Source organism: Zea mays, chromosome 6 (assembly GCF_902167145.1).
Source record: "Zea mays cultivar B73 chromosome 6, Zm-B73-REFERENCE-NAM-5.0, whole genome shotgun sequence".
In the NCBI taxonomy this organism is placed as follows: Eukaryota; Viridiplantae; Streptophyta; class Magnoliopsida; order Poales; family Poaceae; genus Zea; species Zea mays.
In genome coordinates, this window is record NC_050101.1 from 120062012 (window position 1) to 120082186 (window position 20175).

At 48.2% G+C, this 20175-nt stretch overlaps 1 pseudogene; it reads left to right on the forward strand.

The window, feature by feature from the left end:
* LOC103631332 (uncharacterized) overlaps positions 1-12015 on the forward strand; it is a 35491-nt pseudogene extending 23476 nt beyond the window's left edge.
* The last annotated feature ends 8160 nt before the right edge of the window (positions 12016-20175 follow it).

Sequence of the window (20175 nt, forward strand, 5' to 3'; positions counted from 1 at the left end):
CGGCAGGCGGCAGCACAGGCGTAGCTGCACTTGTCCACGGGACGGGCCTAAGGCGCGAAGGCGAGGCCCATTTGGCCATTCCATTAGGTTTATCCGTTTATGTCTTGCCTTGCGTTGCCCAGAAACCCTAAAACGCGAGTTCGTCTCTCCGTCTCGTGTCCCGTCCCCGTCCGGTCGCCGTCTCGGCCTCCCAGGCGGCCAGGCGCCCCCCAGCTCCAGGCTCCACGCCTCCACCGGAACCGCCCCTGCTCGCGACCGTCGACCGGACTACCGAAGCTTCCCATGCGCGCGACCGCCGACCGGAGCCGCCCCTGCGCGCGACCAGAGTCTCCCCTGCGCGCGACCGGATCCGCCCCTACGCGCGACCGGAGCCGCCCCTGCGCACGACCGGAGCCTTCCTGCTCGGCTGCGCCCCTGCGCGACCTCTCGATTTTGTTTTTCGGGCCCAAATGTGTATTTCGGGCCAATTTTGTATTTCAGGCCTTTACTATTTTCGGGCCACCCGTTTAAAGCCCGACATGTTTAACTGAATATGGGCCGAGCCGTGGGCCGAGGGGTCGGCACGACACGGCTCGAATTTAATACTGGGCCGGGCTGAGCCAAAATTAAATGTGTCGGGCCTTTTCGGGCTTGGGCCGGGCCGGGCCGGGTGGCCCGAATGTACACCTATAGCTGCAGCTAGGGGTGGATAACGAGCCAGCTCGGCTCGGCTCGGCTCGTCCGAGTTCGAGCTAGCTCGTTAAGCTAACGAGCCAGCTCAGCTCAGCTTGTTAAGGTAACGAGCCACAGAGTCAGCTCGGCTCGGCTCGTTTACGAGCTCGAGCTGGCTCGTTTAGCTCGCGAGCCAGAGCAGAAAAAAATTAATATATACATAATATTTATTTTTTAGTTAATTTCAAACTAATTTAACAATAGAAAATAGTAATTATACTCATAGTTTCACAAACCACGTCAATGTAACACCAAATTAGCATAATTCATCACTCATTAATTCATAATTCACATACATGTTCATCAGTTTAATCCATAATTATATTTGCATAGACCAAATTAACACATAGACATAGTTCATTAATCATTAGTTTAATTCATAGGCTATAGACACCTCATATATATATATATAGCATGTTAATTCATAGGCCATAGACACCTCACATATATATAACATGTTCATCAATTATTATGTAAATGATATGCATATAGTTTTGTTTTGCTGGAATATGGTAGCTCGTTTAGCTCGCGAGCTGGCTCGTTAACGAACCGAGCTAGGATGTCAGCTCAGCTCGTGAAAAAATTCAAACGAGCCGATCCGAGCCGAGCCGAGCTGACCATAAACCGAGCGAGCCAGCGAGCCACAATCATTTCGTCCAGCCCTAGCTGTAGCGGTGGGCCATCGGCGGTGCTGGAGCCTAGAACAACTGGAAGGGGCGAGGGGCTAAAAGTGGCCTAGAGGGGGTGAATAGTCCACACGTGAAAATTTCACCAAAAACTCGAAACGAAAACAGAGAATAACCAGTTCACTGGTGCAGGCTAGTTCTATCGCTACCAGGGGCAGTTCAACCACTATGAACCAGTTCAATGAGAAAACAAGAAATAAACTGAATTGATCCCTAAGATCACTAAATAAACTTTACCTATGTGATGTCCTTGATGTTCCTTAGGGTTGTATAAAGTAGATCTGAAAGGGAAACTTTGCAAAACCTACACACCACAAATTTATGGAAAAATCTTTCACAAAGTAATGTGAGTACGAAGAACAGTAACAATCATAATAATCAAGAACACAAGAGACACAAGATTTATCCTGAGGTTCGGTCACACCACCAAGGTGCCCTACTTCCTCGATGAGGCGCCCACAAAGAGCTGGGTGTCTTTTAACCCTAATCCTCCCCTCATCGACCACAAAGATCCAAGTGAGGTCACTTACTAGAGATTTCTCAAAAGAGCGGGTAATACAAACTTCTTGCGGTCTTCCACAAACTTTGGAGACTCACAAGCGACGCCTAGCTGCCTAGGATCTTGGAGCTCCAAGAGAAATGAATTCACAAAGAACTTGTTCTTGCACCAAAGCTCAAGAGATAGATCAAAGAATGAGAGTTGAAGTCGCATTTGAGATCTAAAACTTATCTCACATCGAAGGCTCTTCCCACCGATCAAGGGAGGAAGACTTGGGGCATGATATCAGAGTTGAATCGCTTTGAATCTAAGGAAAGCAACCGTCAATGGGTCTGGGTCGAGTCTCTTATGGTTTAGAGAGGGAGGAAGAGGCTTATATAGTCATCCCCGAATCAGATATCTGGCGGTTACAGGGCGTTTACGCAAATCCTGGTTGAATCGATATAAATCTCGGTTGAACTGGCATTCAATAGAGAGCTCTCTACAAAATCCCGGTTGAACCTAAATTCAAATCCCGGTTGAACCTGGATTTTCTAGAGAGGAACCTGAGTGATTCTGGTTGAATCGGCCCTAATCCCGGTTGAACTGGCATCCTTAGAAAAACTTAAACTTGGAACAAAACCAAGATAAACTTTGAAAAGGTTGAACTACAAACTTCCCCTAAGAATTAACAAGGGTAAACTAGAAGTTTTGAATCAATTATTTTTAGCTTTTTAGTGCAAGTACCAATACTCATTTGTGGATCCTTCTTGATAGTATGACGATTCCTAAACTCAAGAAATCAAATAAAAATCAAACTTATTCTCCAATAGACACTTGGAACTCCAAACTTCAAATCTAAGTAATCCTATTACTCATTGAGATCTAATATGCTGCAATGGTAACCAAGAACATATCTAAACACTAGAATGACCCAAACTCTGATTCTTTCTAGTTTTTTCACTTTTTGGTCATTTTATCGAAGTCTTGTACAACTACGAGCCATTTCCAGGTTCTTTATTTGATACTTCTTCATTGGACTTGTGACCATGATTCTTCACTTGTCTTGAGCTAGCAACCCCCATGTCATATGATTTGAATCATCTCATCACATATGAATTAAACCGATGACTTCCAATCACATCTTCTAATGTTGTGATCTTCATCACTGTATGACTCTTCACAATCTGATTAGTCTGTCGACATCTTGCAAGTACTTTCTTCTTCACCTTAGCCATGGTACCTCGGTCCATAAGCCATATGCTTGTCCTTCACCTTCACTTAGTCCCTCGAAGCCCTTTCCGTGCATGTATTCACCCTATCAGACTGTCTCCAAGTCACATTACATTGAATATCCATTCAAAATTCATTTTTTCAATATTGTGAACCTTTCTTTAATGTCATCTAGATATGAGTGTTAAGATCAATCAAAACTCAGTGTGATTCTCATAGAAACATATATGTACCAACATCGATATGGTCAAACCAATTCACGATTCCTTATACCCTATTCATTTTGGCTTGACACTTCCTCTCATTTACTACAATATCTATCTTCAACAAACATTACTCATCCTTATATGACTTCTATCTGGCTTGATTTGTCCCTTAATTAGAGGCGAGAACTTGCTTCTCCACTTGATAAAGCTTTTCTTAAGCCATACCTCTTTAGTGTACATTGAATCCTTTGATGTCTAATTATCTGATAAATGATATTTTGACTTTTGATCTCCATAGAATATCCCATCTCCACATATCCAAAGGACCTTACTTATAGGATATCTTATCATTGTTTGATGTTGATCCTTTATACTTTTCTATCATGAACAATCCGTGTATATGAGACATTTTCATATCAATCCTTGTCCCTTGACTGTTTTCAATCATGATTGTCTTTTCTACTTTCCTAATCAACACTTAGCAAACTGATAGTCCTTTAAAAATATTGTTATCCAAATCACTAAAATCCACAAAAGGGCTAGGTGCACTTTCACAGGTGCCTACGCCTGAGGAAAGGGGTGCCACGACCGGACCATCGGGCTCCAAGGCAAGTGCGTTGTGTGCGGCACACCTGTGGAAAGTGGATGGGATGAGGCGGCAACGACGACACACCACACCGAGAAGTGGACGGGGCGTCGCCACGCCAGGACTGGCCATCAATGTTGGGAACAGGAAACTAGGCGTCAGCGTTAGGAACGAGAAACTAGGTATCAACATTGAGAACGGGAAATCAAACGTCGGCGTCGGGAACATGCCAACATGGGAAAATCGGGTGACGGTGGCTTGAATGCAGGCATTCGACGGTTGAGAAGCAGATGAAATGGGCTATCGAACCTCACGTGTGCGCCTATGCGGGTTAGTTGTTAGTGGACAAGGAGGAGGCCCACAGTTGATTTTAGTCCATCATATTGTTCACATTTTCTACAATTTACAATAAATGCATATTACATATATGGGTAGTTTCAAAGGATTAGGGGAGCCATGGTCCACTTTGTCCCATGGGCCCGTCCTTGTATATAAGATATTTAGGATATAACAAATAAGTCCATATAGAAATTAGAGCAAAATAGATCTTTAACGTGAGTCTTCGACATATAGAGAATCAAATATAAAAATAATGTTGAAGAGAAATAAAATATAAAATGAAGAATGTTTTAAAGAAATGTGATACGACCTTGACAAATTATGACTATATGTCGCTCAACCTTTTGTCCTTCTATATTATCATGCGATGTTGTCCAATGCATCACTAGAGCTCCCTCTCACTACTGAGGAAGTGAGGATGTTGTTTGGGGAGACAAAGCTCCAACTGTTTCCACTCCATACCATCGCATATAGGCGGATAGGAGAAACTCCTTCATATATAAGAAGCACTATTCTCCCTCTATAGTTTAATTACATAGTTTTTGTGATATTAACTATATTTAAGCTATATAACCAAATAATAATGTGTATTAAGTTAGTACAAATATTGTATAGTTTTAAAAACTTTTAAAGTTGATAAAAATATTAAATAACTAAGTTAAAGTGTATATGTGAGTTAGGTGTCAGGAATAATTAGAGACGTGATGTATATATGGGGTATATTTTAGAGGTTGTAGTAAAATATACTGACTACGTCCCAAATTAGAATTTGTTTGACTTTTTTGTGCCACATTTGACGGCTCATCGTATTCAATTTTTGCGAAAAATTCAAAGCCATCTTTAAAGTATATTATATGCTAAATAATATCACAACAAAAACTAACAAAACCTATGATTTTTTTGAATAAGATGACCCGATCAAACTTAGGGTAAAAAAGTCAAACAAATTATGAAGTGTAACAGAGAGAGTAATAGAAATTATAGATATAGGGAGACATACTGGGAAATGGTTTGTACCGGGAGAAGGCCACATTCTTCCGTATTCTCTTTTCGTGCGGGCGTGGGGGTGGCGCCACTGCATCAGCAGCCTGCCGCGGGCATGGACGCGTGTCCTATCTAGCTACAGGACGAGAGTATTTATAGGGCAACCGAGAGCATGTGAAGCGCCCCAATCCTCTGAGACTCAAATGTGATACAATTACTAGTCTCAGGAGGCTAGTAAACACATTTATACATCAGATGATTACAGATCTGTTTAAACGAGACAAACCTATAAAGGTGACGATCAACTTTAAGAGTTGGTCCACAACTCGGGACATAACATCAGAGTGGAGCTGAAGCAGCTCGATATACGCAGCGAAGCAAATCAGCGGTCCAACAGCCACATGCAAGGTTGGGAACAAGCGTAACTCTTACCCGATCAGCGATCTCCTTCTCTGAAAAACAACAAATAAGCAAGGGTGAGTACTTACGTACTCAGCAGCCCACCTTCACCCGCGGAATGGGAAATGAGACATAATGCATGGAATATGTGGAGCTCAGGATATTTTGCAGAAATAGCAATATTTGATGCAAGGTTATTTTGTAAAATATTTTGTATTTTTCAAAGCGCATCCTCTCCCAAAGGAGCAGGAAGTTTTTCAATATAGAACAAAATCCCCTGGACTAAACCATCCAGGTATCTCAGCAGTTTCCCACTGGTTTTCATTTTCAAAAACAGATACTAGACTTCCCGTCCACTATAGCTCACGGCTCAACCGTCGGACCTTTTAAAACCACTTTTCAAAAGCATTTTTGGAAAACAAAACACTAATTGTCATACCACACCAGACTCGTCCATTCTAGTGGACACGGACTATTCGAATAGGTTTGAACTCTGCGCAGAGGTGTACACTTTACCCACTAGTCCGGTTTCTACAATCTCACCGTCGTGAGATCTAAATGTCGAATCTCTCTCTTTCCTTGCACGTCCTTACCTTAACGGTTATACCGGAAGGAGTCATGCCACCGCCATGTCCAAACCAGACAAAACATTCCCCCTCCATATCCTCCCGGTGCTCCCCAGCCATCATAACCCTGGGGTTTGGATCGTACGAGTTCAGATTGAGTGACTGCCCATACAGTCTCGAGTGGTTGTACTTGTCATGAGTCAAGGTAGAGAAGGATGACAAACCGGTTCTTATATGAGGGGACAATCCTTCTGCTCACACCTAACCCAGTTGAGCCAACACCTGAGGCCCTCCCCTAAACTAGGGAGTCCCTGATCATCCCGCTTAAAAGGTGATAAGGGTGACAACCCTTCATCATACTCATTTTGGAAAACATTTTCATTTGAAAACTCATACCTTTTCTCAAATCATTTGTAACAAATATGTCAAGGAGTATAAAGATTGATTGTGGCAAGCGGCTGGGTGGCCATAATAACCTGTCTCAAAATCATATCATGCATAAAATAACAGGCTGAGGGTTGTGGTTGAAAAAGCCTAGGTAATTTATGCATCAAAGGGATCCAGTGAGCTTGCCGTGCTTATCCGGCGAAGGGGGGTGAGAGCTCGCGGAACTGGCTTCTAGCTCCACCGCGTGGCGTAGACTTGCAGATTTGGCCTCCACGAGACGCCACGAACGCTCCAATAACTATGCAACATGAACAAGCAAATATACAAACTAGCAAGTATACCAACAAATATTTAGTATAGTGGTCAAAACGGCGATATATGAATGGGTAGAGTATTGGGCAGAATCTGTGTCATGTGGTGGTGTAATATTACTGGTGGTGGAGTGGAGGTGCTTACCAGGAGGGTGGATTGGAGGCGAAGCGACACTATGCGCATAGCCGGCAGAGCGGAGTAACCGAGTGGGTGGGGTGTTTGCCTTGGCTAGGGGTGTTGAGTGTGTGTGGAGAGGGAGAGGGTAGCTAGGTGTATTTATAGCTGGGTGTATGTGGTGTAGTACAGCAGAGTTCACTGTTGGTGAGAATAGTGATGAATGAATCGTCTGACTTAGTATGAACATGAGAGTTATAGGCAGAATATGTGACAAGAGTATTTTGGGAGTTTTCTGGAATATGAACCATGCTTAAGGGATGATATGGTTGGATAGGGAATAGTTTGATAAGAATTTAGAAACAAGAATTATTGGAATCTGAGTTTGGAAACCTGGTTCGAAGGAATCTCCAGGTTAAGCGTGCTCGACTTGGAGAAACTTGGGATGGGTGACCAGATGGGAAGTTCCCACTGGAAGGAAAATCACAGTCACCGGAGTTCGTATGACTGGAATATTGGTCTGGCAGTTCTTAGGTGGACTGGACAACATGATGGATGAGTAGTTGAAATTTGGGGTTATCGGACGATCGATGAATAGTAATGATGAATAGTGACAACGAAAAAGTAATTATAGACATCATCGATGAATAGTAAAGATGATGAATAGTAACTGGCGGTGAGGAAATCCACCGGTCGGGTGGCGGAACGCACCCGCCCTAATCCTAAGATGAGGAGGGGGCCTAAGCGGTTTGCCTGTTTAGTGAATTCGGGATGAACACGAGAGGACACGAGGGATTATAGTGGTTCGGGCCGCCTGAGCGTAATACCCTACCTCCACTGTGTGTAGGTAGTCTTGAGAGTGTGATTGAGTCTGTCCCTTGTCACGTTGTGTGCCTTCCCTTTTATAGTTTAAGGGAGGCACATACAAGGATGCTGAGCCCCGACATGCGGGCCCAGGAGCATAATGGAGAAAATACATTGTGTGAATAACTACTGTTGATAGAGTAATGTATGAGTAATCAACGGGAGTCATGATGACCGCAGTCCATGCAACATTGATAGGAAGTAACTCGCACGAGTAATGGTGAGTCATTGCCCTCGATATGGTAATGTGCGAGTAACTGCGTGGCCCATGTATCGTGGACTGAGCACGCCGCCTGTCAGTGGAATGGACAAGCGCACGTCTTATCCGTAATGAATGTGAAGACGCGCGTAGCCCAGAGGCGTCATGCCAGGTTCCTCCCGTTGGCTTATGTCGTGCGTAGTATGTCACGTGGCAGCATCGGGTCTCCGCCTGAGCGGGGAGCAGGAGTGTATGCGAATAGGTCCGGATCCCACCAGACCAGGGCTGGACACGTGTCGGCTCCGGACCCCCGGTCTTGGTTAAGGCCCGGGTATGCTCTATCCTGGAACCCTGGGACGCCACTATGGGCGGCCCGGGCCCCATACGGGGGGTCCGGATCCCATTCTAGGGGTCCGGTTCGCACATGTGGAGGTCCTGGGCCAAGCCAAACTTGGAGGCCTGGACCGTATATACAGGGGTCTGGCACGGGTCCGGCACTCTCCTATGGGGATCCGGACTCACCGTTGATGCTTTGGAGTATATCACTTTCTCTGGACACGTGGCGGCACCAAACCCGCCCATGTGGTGGGGTCAGGCGCTATTGCTGGTCCAGAGTAGTTGCCCGAGGCTGGGGCGAGTCATGGTCTGGTCCCACATACAACTCTTTTACCACGCGACTAAAGATAGCCGCGTGGGTACTGCGTCTTTATACAGTAGTAAGGGGTACCCTAGTTTCAGGGTACCGAGAGTAACGATGAATAGTAACGATGAATAGTGATGGTGAATAGTGACTGAATAGTGATGGTGAATTGTTCGTATGAACGAACGATGAACTATGAATAGTGACTATGAACGAACGATGAATGATGAATAGGAACTATGAACGAACGGACGAACGATCGAATGATCGGACGAACGAACGATCGGAATTTCGGCAGCATAACGGTTGGACAAAGATTATTTGGACGAACGATGAATAGGGACTATGAACGAACGATGAACGATGAATAGGAACTATGAACGAACGATGAACGATCGAATGATCGAACGAACGAACGATCGGAATTTTGGCAGCATAACGTCTGAACAAAGATTATTTGGACGAATGAACCATGAACGACCGGACGAACGATCGGACGAACGAACGAACAAACTAAGAACAGGTGGACAAACGATCGAAGAACGACCGAACAATCCTTGTGCTAGTGTGTGCTTGTGTGGGAAGTGGAGTGGGCGTGTGTGTGGGAGGGGGATGGAGAGAGTTGCCATGAAATGGCTTGGGGTGGCTTGAGAGGAGGCCCTTGCCCCTCTATTTATAGCCAAGGTGGGGGATTAGGGGGAGGGATGAGAGTATTAGTGGGAGGATGAGAGGATTAGTGGGTGATTAGCATGTATTTGTCTTGTATAAGTGTAATTAGCTTGTAGAGCTCAGTGTATGACACCGGAGGCATACATATACGTATGAGCATGAGGAAAATTATGAAGAAAATATTTGTAGGGACTTGAAAAATGATTTTGAAGGTATTTCTCGGGAGGAATATATTTGGAGGATTATTGGTGGAATATTTGGGCAGTATTTCTGGAAAGAATTTGAAGGGGATCACTAGGAAAATATCTGGGCAGTATTTCTGTAAAGAATTTGAGGGGGTCACTGGGGAAATATCTGGGTAGTATTTCTGGAAAGAATTTGAGGGGGTCACTCGGGAAATATTTGTAGGATATTTTGAGGAGGATTTTGGAGAGAATATAGACCACTATAATTTATTTGTTGATATCAACTTGCAAACGCACATTTTGAAACGAAATGTATAACTCATTTTGAATTTAGAGCAAGTTTGAGAAAATTTCAAGATTTGAATTTTTGGGATGCTACAACATGTGGCCTAAGTACGTCCATACCCCATACATTCAAGGAATATATTGTACAATGGAGTAATTACAGAGAGAGTTGTTATTTCTTAATTACACCAAGTCTTCTACCCTGCCATGGGCTGACAGGTAGGCTTGGTCTAGCCGGGGCATGCCCAACTCGGCAAACGAAGTGTTGGCCTTGGCGCGTCCAATCTTAACGAAGACTTTGAGTTGCCCTTGTCTGAGGGACCCTTCGTCGAGGATCGCCTTGACAACATTTGTTCCCCTTAGGGCTTGTTCGGTTAGCTCTTAATCTATGTGTATTGAGTGATATTGGGTAGGTTTAAATTCCAATCAAATCAAATTTTTTCTTATTTTTTTCCCAATTCCATTCAATCCATGGGTAACGAGATTAAACGAACAAGACCTTAGGTGATGGTGAGTTGACTCCTTATGAGACGAAGGTCCTTGCCTCTTCAAGTATAGAGGTGAAGAGGCCTTCGGTCTCCCCGAACATCCCCGCGCCCGTCTTCGTCTTGTTGGTTATTGTTTGTTCTACGTTAGGCACTCAAACAGTTGATTAGTAAACAAACAAAGGTGATCGAGGGGTCGTCTTCGCTCCCACACAAGCCATAGGAAGAAAAAGGAAAAAATATTTTGTTCAACCCCTTGCGAAAAGCCCAAACCACAAGTGCAACATAAACAGGCCAGCCCGAGTTAAAATCTCTACTACTAATTAAGTACCTATTGTAGGCGTCCACAATTCTTAGTGGCGCACGGTTCTGCCATCCCTCCGCCCTCCCGCACTCCCTCCGTGCTGCATCAACGCCCGCAGGTTCTGCCTCTCCCTATCACTGCGCCGCCTGCCCCCACCGCACCCCTCCCCATCGCCAGGGGCGGCGCCGCGCCGCGCCGCCTCCTCGGCCTCACCGACGACTCATCCTGCTCCGACCTCCTCCCGTTGTTCCCAGTCCCCGGCGGCCACACCGCCTTCCTCCTCTGCGACCTGCCGCCGCCGTCGCCTCTGACGCCGCGGATCCCCGCCTCTGAGAGCTGCCTGTCGCCCGCTGCCGTCAGCAGCGTCTTCAGCGAGTTTCGCGACCCGGCACCGTCTCCTACGACCCCTGACGACGCTGTGGCGGCGCATGACGAGCCCAGGGATCTTGGCTTCGACGATGACGACAGTTTCGACGCCGATTCTATTCTGTGCAGCGTCAACCAGAGCGCGGCCGAGGGCATCGATGGCATCATGGGTAAGCTCTCTATGGAAAACAATGAGGCGTCCGGATCAAGCTCAAGCGTTGACTCCAATATGCTCGGATCTAAGATGCACCCCTACCTCAGGAACCTTATGGTGCTCGGGCTCAGCTTCCGGTAGGATCAGAATATCATCATCAATCAAGCGCTGAAGCAGCATAGTGTCGATCCTGAATGTTGGATGTGCCCTACCAAACCTGTGAAAGACATTACTCCGGCACCACCACCTTCAGTGGCAATGGCGAAGGTGACAGACAAGAAGAAGACTAATAAGAAGTCACTGGGGACAATATACGAGGAGGGGAGTCCTGAGCCTGCCAATGGCGACGACGATGGAGCTTTGGCACTGTCAGAGACAGGATTGGGGCTTAGCTTGAATACTGACGGGGTGCTCAAGGCGTGGTGTGGCAGAGGCTCTGCGTTTGCTGATGGCAATGGGCCTGACTTGCCATTGTCCCCTACTCATGTGGTAGTAAGTATTTCCAGCTTATCTAAAGATATAAAAGATCTTACATTTACAGTTAAAAATTAAAGATGGCTAGAGCTCTCGGAACCCTGAGTAGTACCTGCTATTAGTTCATATCGTCTGGTAAGTAGAATCTATTTCACTTCAGTAGAAGTACAGATCGTCTGTTGTTTTATATCAGCAGTGATCAGAAAATCTTGGCATGCATTACTTTGTTTCAGTCCCTTCGCATTTCTTGTCAATGGCAGATTTCTCCCAGAAGAAAATCTGTGTCTGAAATTTGCTAATATGAAATAGTACAGTATGCCCACCAGTACTTGACTTTACTGGCTCAATGGGCCAGGCAGAAGGAAATTCCAATTGGTTGTTTTCTTTGAGTTGAATCATTATAACAAACTTAGCCCTCATTATGTTGTATTTGCAGTTTTTGAATTCAATTGAAGTAAAAGGAAATATCATAGTTTGGTCCTTTCGTGAATTTTTTTTGTCCAATTTTTTGTCCTTGTAGGTTTTTCCGTTGCATTAGAAAACACTGTAGGCAACTGATTTTCTAACATGCCCCTATCAGAACTTCCTCCGAGACCATTGCTTGAGATCTTGGCACGAGAACTACGGTAATGTGATTCTTGCGCCTTCGTTTTTCCCCTGTTTAGACTTTAGAGTGAATTAGTCTCATTTTGCTTTTTCCTTTCACCTGATTGGTAGGGTCTTAGACTATTCAACATTGATATGATTAGGGAGCACGGAACAAGAGACCAGTTTTATGTCATAGACATGAACTACTTTCCTAGTATGTGGCTGCTTCCTTGCGTTGCCTCTCCGTTTGCAGGGAAGGGTGCTCCCAGCCCCTTGGCCCCTCCCAACCCTCGTCGTCGTAACAGAGGTATATTCTACCCTGAATAAAATGATTTCTGTTGTATTGTACTTACACATGTTTTTTATAAGGATGTAAGGAGGGCCCAGAACCTCGCCCCAAATCGACACAGACCTACCATCGACGCGCATTTGGGTGTTCGCTTAATCGTCCTATTTAAATCAGCAGGGTGCTGCGACAAGCCAGCGGATGAGCGTGGCGATCCCGCTGGAGCAGTCCATCACGCCGGTGCTTCAGGACTTTATGAATCTCAACATATTCTATCTACCAGTGTATTACTATGGAGGTGAGGAGCTTATGGTGATCAGGTCGTTGTTAGTAAGGGTATTTCATCCCTCTGTTGCTTTGGTCTTTCTTGTTGTGTCTGATGATAACGAAGTTTGTATTATTTGTTGCTCTAAGAGTTCTATGATTTGCGCTACAGCCTCGTCATCGACTCCCACGTCCATGAGACCACCTAGGAGTTGCTTGTGTACAACTAGCTCTACCAATTTGAGAGATACATAAGTGGGAGGTATTGATATACAAATCTTTTTAGTTAATAGATGGCTAACAGCTATCTCTACTACTAATTAAGTACATATTGTAGGCGTCCACAATTCCCAGTGGCGCACGGTTCTGCCGTCCCTCCGCCCTCCCGCGCTCCCTCCGCGCTGCATCAACCGACAAAGCTAATTTAACCAAACAATTACAACAACAGATTTTAAAAAATCTATATATTAAGTAGGTGTAGGTGACTCACACGGTTTGATTATTTGCTGGACTCTGTACCATGGTTTGTAGTTTGTACTACATCTGATGCAAGAAAGAATAAAATTATAGTTCGGGAATTTAAATTCAGTTTTGTTCTCATAATGCAGAGTTCTGGAATTAAAGTTCAATAATACAGTTCTCAGCCACCATGTTACATGTGCCTCCTTCAAAAAGGATTGTGTTATTAGAGTTCAGTATTAGAGTTTAGTACTGGTACCTGGTACTCCTTTTTTGTGCTACTGCTCTGCTTCGCCCATAAAAAATATAGTAGCTTGTATGACTACACACCTGATGTGGTAGATTAAATCACTCTACACAACCACCTGTTTTCTTAGCTAAATGTGTGTGTGGTGCGAGCAGAAGGTTCTTCGGATTATCCTCTCATTTTTAGTATTCCCAGTTCTCTATCCGGATGACTGCAAAATCACAGGTTGAACTTTTTTATATATCTTTCAGTTTGGACAGTCATATTTCACATTCATTGGAAACAACTAACCTAAACGCTTTCAAGGCATAACCATAACCTTTTAAGTCTTTGTAATTTTTTCTCCTCCAACTGCATTTGCATTTTTAAATACATCACGTGTCCTATAGTCTATTAGCTAGGTGCTAAGGCAAATAGGAAAGTATTGCTATTTTTATATGTGATTTTAGCTTTTCAATGCGGCAACTACAACTTCTTTGCAACTCTATTTTATATCTCATGTTTTCAGTACTGAGGGAGGTGACGGGGGAGAAAATTTTTCTCAGTTTGGCGCTGATTTATCAAGGTACGTACATGCTTGTATTCAGTTTGCTTGTTGCTTAGTGCTTGCTTGAGCCTAAATACAAAATCAACTGTACTGCAAAAAAATGTATTGAAATGGCATACTTGATGCCAATGTGTTTAGTGTGCTTGCTGTTCAATGTGCCTGTTGTTCAGTGCTACATGTGTTCCTTGTTCAGTCATATTTCATATAGCTTTCAATGTGTTCCATGTTCTCTGCAGAGGGCATGAGATTCATCTCGGAGGATGCAGTTCCTTTTATATTTTTTTATTTATTCTCTGCATTTAGGATCCAAGAAATTCATTCTGCTGTAACTCAGTTCATCTGATGTAAATTAGTGGCAGCAGAGTTCAATAATGCCTGGTCTCTGAAGCACATACTCAGCTTTCTGTCGGATGTGTTGCAGACGAACGACTTATTGCCATAGAGCTAAGGATGACAGTGTGAGTATCCCAGATTAGTCGTGTTACTGGTATGATGGTGATGCTGAATTCAGAGTTTCAGTGATCTTTGAGCCATGAAAAGGACACGAGAGGTATGGCCAGTAAGTTCAGTCATCTTCACCATCAATGGGTACTTCCACAAAGTCAGTTGGTTCTGTGTGAATCCATGACAACTCAGCAGCTCCCTCTCATTCTTGTTCTAGAGAAGAGCGCACACCTGTCATCCCGTGTCAACTGAGTTCAGGTACTCACCGGTGTGTGTGTCTGTGTGCTAGAATTTGATGCACCGATCGCTGCCACCACCGCCAGTGGCGAGCAGGTTGCTCTGCACCACGTGAGTGCCTTCACGATGGCCATGTGGTCCTCGAGCCTATGCAGCCACTGGTTGTGGCCCGCAGATGGCAGGGATGATGCCATCGACACATCCCAAATGTGCAGAAGGTTGTCGTTGCCTCGGCGGTGATCGATGGATTTGAAGAAATAGACTTCGGGCTTGACTAATTGGAAATCTGGGATTGGTTCTTCCCCCATACCCTCTACTGAGCATTTAACCTGTCTTGAGTAGTGAGAATGGTGATTGGCAAAATTGTTGTTGCTGTCCCAAAACACCCTTGGTTTTTTAATGACTTGCTTTCTCTGCAGAGGGCATGAGATTCATCTCGGAGGATGCAGTTCCTTTTATATTTTTTATTTATTCTCTGCATTTAGGATCCAGGAAATTCATTCTGCTGTAACTCAGTTCATCTGATGTAAATTAGTGGCAGTTGTTGGGGACCGTAATTAGGGGTACCCCCAACACTCCTAAACACAGCTGAAAAACATCTTCAGAACAAATGTAAAGACTGATAAGCACGGTTCAAGTCAAGGCCCGTCTACCAAGGGACGCGATCTCGCCTCGCCCGAGCTCGGCCTCGGGCGGGAACAGTAGTCCCGGACGGATTCACGCCTCGCCCGAGGGCCTCCTCAGGCAGTGGGCGCACCCTCGGCTCGCCCGAAGCCAAGCTCGGGCAAACTTTGTCGTGCAGCGACCTCGCCCAAATCGCCTCACCAACCGACTGTATCGCATGCACATTTAATGCGGGGATCTCCTGACACCTTATCCTAACACGCGCGCCTCAGTCGGCAAGGTCGAAGTGACCGCAGTCACTTCGCCCCTTTACTGACCGTTCAGACAGGAAAACAACACTATTCACCCCGTTCCGACTACTGTGCCAACCACCAGGGTAAAACTAAGTCACGATCTCCCCCGAGTTTAGCCTCGGGCGCAACAGGGAACTCCACCTCGCTCGACCTTAGGCCTCAGCCTCAGCCTCAGCCTCGGGAGAAGGTCTCTGCCTCGCCCGACCCCAGGCCTCGACCTCAGCCTTGGGAGGAGTCACATCCTCGCCCGACCTCGGCCTCGGCCTCGGGAGAAGTCTCCGCCTTGCCCGACCTCGGGCTCAGACCGAACACGCCACAGGGGATACATCATTACCCTACCCCTAGCTAGCTGCCTCAGGATACGAAGGAACAAGACCGGTGTCCCATCTAGATTACTCCGGTAACAGGTAATGATGGTTCCCCGCGTGCGTCCATGACGTCGGCGGTTCTCAGCTCCCTACGGAAGCAAGGAAACGTCAGCAGGATCCATGCCGCACCGCCAGCTGCGCTTCTACAGGGCTCAAGCACTTCTCCGACAGCCACGTTAGCACGTACACAGGGCTCAGGCACTTCTCCGCCGGCCACGTTAACACATAGCTACACCCCCATTGTACAGCTGGGCCATCTCCTTATATCTATAAAAGCGGATGTCCAGGGGAAAGGAGAGGGGGGAGCAGAGGCAGGCAGAGTGGGAGAAACGCAGAGGAGGCTAACTCAGACAGCTCACCTCAGGGCCAGACTCTCTCTCTCTCTCTCTCTCTCGACGCTTGTAACCCCTACTACGGGCACCCCGGTGCAAGATAATATAAGCCTCATCCTCCCTCTTGTGTTTCATCTTGCATCAACCCATCTGGGCAGGGACACGCAACGACAAATTCACTGGTCGGTTGAGGGTCCTCGCGGGTCCGAAACGCCGACAGTTGGCGCGCCAGGTAGGGGTCTGCTGCGTGTTGACAAATACTTTCCCGTTGAGTTCCAGATGGGTATTCTTCAGCAACCTCTTTAGCCCGGGACGGTGCTCCGCTTCGGGAGTCTTGAGTTCATGTCCCATGACGACAGCTACGACATGGTCCTCCTCCCCTCGCAGCATGACAACAACGACGAATCCCCCCGTGGCGGAAGAGGAACACCCGGGTTTGCCCCGCCACCCTCCTCGCCGGAGGAGGAGGAGACGGGGCAACTGTGGCCAGGCAGGAGGCGGAACCTCGCCGGCTGTCGGGCCAGAGCGAGTCGACGACGCCGGCACCCCTGCGGGGGACATGTCGGGTGTTGTCCTCGCACCTGAGACAACGACGGGTGTCGCTTCCCAGCAACGTGCCAACCCCAAGCGGACTGATGATGTCAGCACCCTCGCAAAGGACTTGTTGGGCGTTAGCCTCGTACCTAAGATAATGCATTCCGTCCCCGATGCGACTTCACCACCATCCATCAACCAAGAGGTACCATCTGTTTTCCACCCTGTTCCCTTTGGATTCAGCTTCGATCCACCAAGCGACCCCGCTTTAGTGAGCGCTTTCGCAAGGGCATATCCTGACCTTCCAGGGTATCATATGTGGTCAACTTGGAACCGACTGACGACTGTATCAACCTCCGGACCCGCGGGTTCCGAGGAAGAGGACGACCCCGACTTCGGTTGGGATTTCTTCGGACTCCGTGATCCTAGTGCCGTGCGAGACTTCATGCTTACATGTGACCACTGCCTCTCCGGCTGCTCCGGCGATGACCACAACCTTGATGACGAGGGTTATGGCCCAAGTCACGAGTGTTTCCACATCGATCAGGGGAATCACGACGAAGACAACCACCTCGGCATGCCAGAAGATGATGACGCCCCTGTGCCTGCGTCTCGCGTTGAGATCCCGCGGGAGCTAGCTGTGGTCCAAGTCCCTGCGGGGGTCTGGACACACAACTCGAGCAACTCCTCGAGATGCAGGCCAAGCTCGACGAAGAGGCGGGGTGGCTTGTGCAGCTCCGACAAAACATCGAGCAGGAGTGGGCAGGCCGAGCACTCGCCGGAGGAGCGCGTCATCGGGCCCGAGACGTCTAGCGCCGTATCATCGACGATGCCAGGGCAAGGCTGCCCCCGGCCTTCAGCGGGGCCGGCCAGAACCTAGCTGCAGCGGTGATGCTACTTCGAACAATGCCGGAGCCATCCACCACCGAGGGCGACGTATCGAGGGCGAGCTCAAGGGCCTCCTAGAAGATGCCACAGTCCAACGAGCCAAAAGCTCTGCCTACCAAAGGCGAGGGTGCCCCTCGGAGCATCACGCAGCGTCCTCCTGACGCATGTGTGAGGCCTCGGTCTGCACCGAGCACACAGGAGACAGGACACCCACCGCCCGGGATCGCCTCGGCGACGAGCAACACCGCCACGACCGCCGAGCCCGCCTCGAGGAGAAGGTGCGCCGAGGCTATCACCCCAGGCGCAGGGGACGCTATGACAGTGAGGAGGATCAGAGTCTCTCGCCCGAACCACCAGGTCCACGAGTCTTCAGCCGGTCCATACGATGGGCGCCGTTCTCGGCCCGGTTCCGTGCCCCAACTACCATTACCAAGTACTCAGGGGAGACGAGGCCGGAGTTGTGGCTCGTGGATTACCTGCTGGCGTGCTAGTTGGGAGGAACGGACGATGACAACCTCATCATCCGCAACCTTCCCCTCTTCCTATCCGACGCTGCCCGGGCCTTGCTGGAGCATCTGCCTCCTGCGCAGATCTCCGACTGGGACAACCTAGTCAAGGCCTTCGCTGGAAACTTCCAAGGTACGTACGTGCACCCTGGGAACTCATGGGATCTCCAAAGCTGCTGCCAGCAGCCAGGGGAATCCCTACGAGAGTACACCCGGCGGTTTTCGAAGCAGCGCACCGAGTTGCCCAACATCACCGACTCGGACGTCATCGGGGCATTCCTCGCCGACACCACTTGCCGGGACCTGGTGAGCAAACTGGGACGCAAGACTCCCACCAAGGCGAGCGAATTGATGGACATAGCCACCAAGTTCGCCTCTGGTCAGGAGGTGGCCGAAGCCATCTTCTGGAAGGACAAGCAGCCTCAGGGAAGACAGAAGGAAGACGCCCCCGAGGCGTCCGTCCAGCGTGGCGCGAAAAAGAAGAAGGCCAGGAAGAAGGCGCAAGCAAATCACGACGCCGTTGACGCGGATCTCGTCGCTGCTGCCGAGCACAGGAATCCTCGGAAGCCTCCCGGAGGGGCCAACATGTTCTACAAGATGCTCAAGGAGTCGTGCCCTATCACAGGGGTCCCGTCAAGCACACCCTTGAAGAGTGTGACATGCTCCGACGCTACTTCAACAAGGCTGGACCCATGGCGGAAGGCGACAAGGACCAAGGCAACAACAAGAAGGGGGGCGACAAGGAAGAGGAGTTCCCGAAGGTCCACAACTTCTTCATGATCTACGGTGGACAGGTGGCGAACGCCTCGGCTCGACACCGCAAGCAGGAGCGCCAGGAGATCTGCTCGGTGAAGGTAGCGGCGCCAGTCTACCTAGACTGGTCCGACAAGCCCATTACCTTCGACCAAGGCGACCACCCCGACTGCGTACCAAGCCCAGGAAGGTACCCGCTCGTCGTCGACCCTATCATCGGCAACGCTAGGCTCTCCAAGGTCCTCATGGACGGGGGCAGCAGCCTCAACATCATCTACACCGAGACCCTAGGGCTCTTGGGGATTGATCTGTCCGCAATCCGGGCCGGTGCAACACCTTTCCATGGGATCGTCCCCGGTAAGCGCGTCCTGCCCCTTGGGCAACTTGATTTGCCCGTCTGCTTCGGAACTCCCTCCAAATTCCGAAAGGAAACCCTCCCTTTCGAGGTAGTCGGGTTCCGAGGGACCTATCACGCGGTGTTGGGAAGTCCGTGCTACGCCAAGTTCATGGTCGTCCCCAACTACACGTACCTCAAGCTCAAGATGTCGGGCCCCAATGGAACCATCACCGTCGGATCCACATACCGCCACGCTTACGAGTGCGACGTGGAATGCGTGGAGTACGCCGAGGCCATCGCCAAGTCCGAAGCCCTCATCGCCGACCTGGATTGCCTCTCCAAGGAGGCGCCAGATGCGAAGCGGCACGCCGGCAACTTCGAACCAGCTGAGGCGGTTAAGTTCGTCCCTCTCGACCCCAGTAACGATGCTGGCAAGAAAGTCAGGATCGGCTCCGAGCTCGACCCCAAATAGGAAGCAGTGCTCGTTGAAAGGGAATTAGGCTTACACCTAGTTCCTAAATAATTTTGGTGGTTGAATTGCCCAACACAAATAATTGGACTAACTAGTTTGCTCTAGTGTATAAGTTATACAGGTGCCAAAGGTAAACAACAAGCCAATTAAAAAGACCAATGTTGGGTTCAAAATAGAGAGCTAAAGGCATCCCGAAAGGCTCCCTGGTCTGGCGCACCGGACTGTCCGGTGTGCCACCGGACAGTGTCCGGTGCACCAGGGGACTTCGCGCTGAACTCCTCAGCCTCGGGAATTTTTGGAGCCAGCGCGCTATAATTCACCGGACATGTCCGGTGTACACCGGACAGTGTCCGGTGCTCCAAGAGGACGC